Source organism: Macrobrachium nipponense, chromosome 15 (assembly GCF_015104395.2).
Source record: "Macrobrachium nipponense isolate FS-2020 chromosome 15, ASM1510439v2, whole genome shotgun sequence".
NCBI classification, from domain to species: domain Eukaryota; kingdom Metazoa; phylum Arthropoda; class Malacostraca; order Decapoda; family Palaemonidae; genus Macrobrachium; species Macrobrachium nipponense.
The window spans coordinates 83,984,832-83,991,301 of record NC_087208.1 but is presented as its reverse complement, the minus strand read 5'-3'; positions in this window follow the sequence as shown (position 1 = coordinate 83,991,301).

Genomic DNA, 6,470 nt, shown 5'->3' with positions numbered 1-6,470 from the left:
AGGTCCGCCATGGCGTCCGGGGACCGGTGGGCAGAGGCCCGCCAGGTGTCCCGGGGACCGGCGGGCAGAGGCCCGCCAGGCGTCCCGGGACGGGCGGGCAAGGCCTGCCAGGCGTCCCGGGATTGGCGGGCCTCACCCGCCCGTCCCGGGACGCCCAGGACGGGCGGGCATAGGCCCGCCAGGCGTCCCGGGACGGAGCGGGCAGAGGTCCGGACCAGGCGTCCCGGGAGCGGGCGGGCAGAGGCCCGCCAGGCGTCCCGGGGACGGGCGGGAAGAGGCCCACCAGGCGTCCCGGGACGGGCGGGCAGAGGCCTGCCAGGCGTCCCGGGACGGGCGGGCACAGTCCCGCCAGGCGTACCGGGACGGGCGGGCAAGGAGGCCCGCCAGGCGTCCCGCGACGGGCAGGCAGAGGCCCGTCAGGCGTCCGGGACGGGCGGGGCGAGGCCCGCCAGGCGTCCCGGGACGGGTGGGCGAGGCCCGCCAGGCGTCCTGGGACGGGTGGGCGAGGCCCGCCAGGCGTCCCGTGACGGGCGGGCCTGGTGTCCCGGAGGGTGGGCGGGCCTTAACGGAGGGTGGGCGAGGCCCGCTACGGGTTCCGGGAAGGGGCAGGTGAGGCCCCACCCCAGGTGTCTTTGGACTGGTCAGCCGGGCCTGCCAGGTTTCTCAGGACGGGTGGGCGAGGCCTGCCATGTGTCCCGGAACATCTGGCGGGCCTCGCACGCCCGTTCCTGGGAACGGCTGGCGAGGCCCGCCAGGTGTCCCTGACAGGCGGGCGCGGCCCGCCAGGTGTCCCTGGACAGGCGGCGCGCGGCCCGCCATTTGTCCCAGGAAGGGCGTTGTTAGGCCTGCTTGTGTCCTGGGACGGGGCGGGCGAGGCCCGCAGGTGTCCCGGGACGGGCGGGCGAGGCCCGCCAGGTGTCCCGGGACGGCGGGCGAGGCCCGCCAGGTGTCCCGGACGGTTGGGCGATTGCCCGCCAGGTGTCCCCCGAGCGCGGGGCACGGCCCGCCAGGTGTCCCTGGACTGGCGGCGCGGCCCGCCAGGTGTCCCGAGTCTGGCAGGCGTTCTCGGGACGGGTGGGTGATGCCCATCTCGCATCTAGGTTCTGGGTGGGTGAGCCCTGCAAGGTGTTCCTGGAATGGGTGGCGATCCCCTCCAGAAGTTCTGGGACGGGCAGGCTAGGCCTGCTGTCCTAGGAAACTTGTCTGGCCTCGCCCGTCCGTCCCGGACACCTGGCGGGCCTCGCCTGCCTGTCCTTTGACACCTGGTTTGCTTCGGCTTTCAGTCCCGGGATACCTGGAGGGCCTCACCCGCCCATTGCGGGAACGTGAAAGCGAGGCCCGCCAAGTGTCATGGCGGTGTCCTGGGATGGGTGGGGAAGTCCCGCCTGGTGTCTGGGGAATGGGCAATACCATCAGGGAGTCCCTGGACGTCAGGGAAGGCCTGCGATTGGTCCACTTAATGCATCACATTTTGTGTGAATGCACCCTTGTTGTTTGTTATTACACTTATAAAAGTAACTACTTTTAAGGTTACTCTCTCTTCTTGCTAGGCGTACCAGGGCGGGCTGGCGAGGGCCGCAATTGGTCGACTCGACGCGAAGCATTTGTTGTGAACGTGCCCTTGTTGTTTGTTATTACACTTATAAAAGTAATTACTTTTACTGTACATCTAAATTGCCAGCATAAGATAGAGATAAACAGAAAATATATCATTAATGAACTATACGTAGGGGTACCACTTCCAGTCAAGGATTCTACAGTTCCCCCCAATTCTCTCCATCCTCTTTAGCAATGTGACACTCATTACAGCGATTACACGGTGGATGCGTCCGTCCACATAGCTGCAGGTTATTCCGAGACTTACTGTCAATTAAGGCAACGAGGTAGGTTCTCAAGCAAACTATCTAATTCCTGTTATAAAAAAATAATCATCTGTGTTCGCTCGCTAGTGATGATGGTGTAATACACCGCTCTAAAGTATAGTGAGAGGAAGAAGTGTTTTGGTACCATGGCACACAATAGTTCGTTCCCTCCTGATCCAGAGCGAACACGAATCGCGACTATGAAACCCCGAAGCAGTTGAACAAGTAACTAATTAAGCACCCAACAGACTGTTCACAAGATCGATACATAACTTTCACCAACAGTGTTAACGGTGGTGTTCTGTAATCTGCAAGCCACCTCATATATATTATATATAGATATATATATATAATATATATATATATATTATATATATATATATACATACTTATGAGATGGCTTGCTGATTACGAACAACCACCGTTAACCAGTGGCGGACTGGGTCTAAAAATTGTGGTTGCCAGGTGACAAAAGAGGGGGCCCACTCCAACCCTCAGCCATAATACTATATAATAGAGTTCACATAACAAATACATAAAATATTTGAAAATGCACATGTGGAAACACAGAAGACAAATTATTGGAACGTTTATTTTTTACTAATAAGTGTAAATCACCTAGACATAATGTAAAGTAATACCAAATATAGATACATAATTGCTTAGTTGAATTTCTAACCAAAAGTTAATGACATGTAAAGTAGTGTTATTTTGAAATGTTTGCAAACTAAAAATGTAATCCAATAAACCTGTAAAGAAAATCAAGAAGATACATATAGCCTGCATTCTTTATACGTTTTTTTCTACTTAAGTTTCTTTCAAAATAATTTAGACATATATAGCATTTATCATTAATCATACATATATCAAATTTTATCACCTCCCCTTTATTTAGTCTAGCCCATCAAAAGATAGATATGATATGGTTTTGATTAATTACTTTCATAATTGTGAAATACACAAAATAAAAGTATACTTTCTTTCAATACAGAAGTATAAACATGCATATACTACCAATTTATCAAGAATTATTTTGAAATAATATTCGGATATATCTAAGCATACTTGTACTACACAATTTGTATATAGACAGCTAAAACTACAAAAACCTCTTACATGCAGTCCACTATATTAGGAGCAATCGCTTAAGTTCACTGGAGGATTGTGCAAAAAAATGCTAATAATTACTTCATTGTCCAGCTCATCTAACATTTCCTTTTCAATGGATAGTAACATGTAAGATTCTAAGTTTTCCTCAGACATTGAATTCTTAACCTTGTCTTTATAATCTTCAGTTTTGAAAATGCCCTCTCGCACTTTACTTGGGTAACAGATAATGTACAAATTATTTATAAAGTTCATAAAGGTTATCATATGCCTTGTCATGAAGTCTGTTGGAAGCTAGAATTTTCAGTATACAAGATGGGCAAGTAGTGTACATTTTACTGTTGGTGCAACTGCTGCCCACATTTTCACCATCATGAGCAATAAACTTTAAAACATCAAAGTTTTGAAGAAAAAAGAAAAAAAAAAATCAACCACAGTTCCAATTTCACTTGATCTTTGATGATTTGTGGAAACAACTTGATAATTCCTATCAATGCTCCATATTTAAGACCTTTCTCAGCAATAGTTTTTAAAATTTGTAGAGTCCAAGCAAGATAAATCTTATATAAACTGTTTGTGTGTACAAAGCGGGATCCCAGTGACTGAACAATACGATCCATTATAAATTAAAAAATTAAAACACATTCTAAAAACCAACCAGAGGATCTGAGGAGCTTCCTTCATCACTAGCAAGTTCATCTGCCATTTTTAATCTTCTTCTTTCTCTTAACTGGCAATGCATCTTCCAAAGCATCAATTTGAAATGTTATCTGTTCATTCAAATTCATCTGCGAAATTTCCTCACTACATTTCGTTACAAATTCAAAAGCCTTGCTTGGTGGATATTATCAAAAATGTTTCTTGTCTGGTTCCTTCAACGTTGATGTAGTCTACCAAACTCCATGCAGTAAACATATCTAATCCATTGATCTGCAGGATTTTCATAAAAGGGCTGTAATTTCAAATATATACAAATAAGTTAAATGCAGTCAATATGGTTTCAAACTTTTCTAGACTTTGAAAAAAAACGTTGCTTCATACTTTGTTTTTTTGCATCAAACTTGTCTGATTCTTGAATCATTGTTAAGCATACCAATAAATCCACACAAGTAATCACAGAAGCATCATCAAAGCATCTAAATATAGTTGTTGCTGCATTTGATTTCCCTGACCTTCTAGTCTCACCTATTAGTTTTAATAGTTTAATTTTTTCTTGTCCCAGATGTTTTCCTACAACTTCTATCCATACAGCCATTCGCTGGTATGATGCTTTCACAAATGTAGCTAAATTCTGAAGCCAATTGAAAAGGGAAACTGCAGGCACACACATTTGTAGTCTCAGTTATCACTAGATTTTCTAAACATGGGGAGGGCCATACCACCATACATGAACATGTTGATCTGCCACAAGCAGCAATTCTACTTTGTAAACCCTTGTACTGCCCATGGTAGCTTGCAGAGCCATCTGTGCTATCGGATACGCATTTTCTGGGTAAATTTTATGACGTTGTAACGTTATGATTAATAGATCGAAAAGTCCGTCCTGTTCCATCATTACTTGGTACAACACTGAAAGTAGTCGCTATAGATATTACCTTTAAGCACATATCGAATTATCTTGCGTTGAATCAACCGGTATAGAATAGTATTTTGTTGATTAACTTCTTACCCAATTTTTTCTTGCATATTTTTCATAATGTTGATTAAATAGTTTATAGTTGTTTTTCTCAGGTATGTAAAACAAGTCTACCACTTTACCTTTACTGTGAACCTTTCATTGTTGTTTTAATCGTTTTTTTCATTCTCTGCTCAGACTTGCTTTGCACCGAAGAAACATGAGCTGCCATAGTAGTGTCATATTTTGCCATTAACTGCAACTATAGCTAAAAAATTACCATGATTCAAACATCGTTATCTAAAGTGTAGGCCGATTCATTTCTGTGACCTCGAAAAGGAAGTGCTTGTTTGCTGAACATCTTTATGATATCTATAATTCTCATAACAATACTTCTCTGCTTCAGTACTTCTTCTCTCCTTTTCTCAGCGAAATAAGAAATGTGTGCTTAGGCCCTGGAAGCTTATAGCTATGTCATGTTTCAATATCAACATTGCACTTATTTTGCCATAGACCGTAGTACAGTAAGGATCGGCTTATCAGAAATTATAATTTTGAATTTTCATTTCCTTGACATTTTTTCATCATCTTCGCTAGATCTATCAGATGCTGATAGACCAAGAGGACATGTTCCACCAAAAAAAATCAGTGCAACTCACTTTTTAAGGAAGTCAGTCAAGGTATAACACTTCAGTCACTAGTCAAATACATTACAGTACTGCTACAGAACTGACTGTGTCCGTGGACGACATCTGAGGCTTGTTGACCACTGCAGTCCTACCACTGCACAGTTGTGCAAGGAATTGTCTTTTTCAATGCCCACAATGCACTTTAGATAAGGGATCGTCCCCGTGTGTCAATGCGGGTATTAACATGCGTAATATATACTTAGTTAACTTATATAAAATTAAAAGATATCCACAGATGGCAACCTAAATGACCCTAACGAAAATCGTGATATTTTAATCTTGACAACAGTGACTGTGATCGTGTTCCGTACCTGTACGTGCTGTACGATACTTGTGAGTTGTTCTCTCTCTCATCATACATACATATATCACACATACACAGCACCGCGTGTGTGTGAGAGAGAGAGAGAGAGAGAGAGAGAGAGAGAATTTGATTGATTAAAAGGAATGTTTACCCAACCCTTTGAAACAGAAAGCTGCATATAAAGTATACGCACACACATACACACACACACACACACACACACACACACACACATATATATATATATATATGTATATATATATATATATATATATATATTATATATATAATTCACAATTATATTAATATGTATGTTTTGTCTTCTAAGAATAGCCATTTCTTTTCTTATATTCGATGTTTGAAGATAGTTCCTATTGATATATGGAAACATATATATTTCACAAAATGATTTCTCTTACCATGCTGCATATACTAGTGACAAATAAATCTCTACTTTCCCTCACTGTCACTGTTGTGTGGGATGGACAATAACCAGTAATATTCTAAGCCATGGGGCCTCTTGGAGCCCAATTAGTCATAAGTCGCTCTCTCTCTCTCTCTCTCTCTCTCTCTCTCTCTCTCTCTCTCTCTCTCTCTCTCTCTATATATATATATATATATATATATATATATATATATATATATATATATATATATATATATATATATATATATATATATATATATATCATATATATATATATATATATATATATATATATAGATATATATATATATATATATATATATATATATATATATATATATATATATATATATATATATATATGCATTTAGAAAGGAATTTGTTCAGTATTGAAATTTTCCATGGTCTTATGTGTAAAGGGCCATGATGGTAAAGGGGCCCACTTGCCATCGGGCAAGCTGGCAAC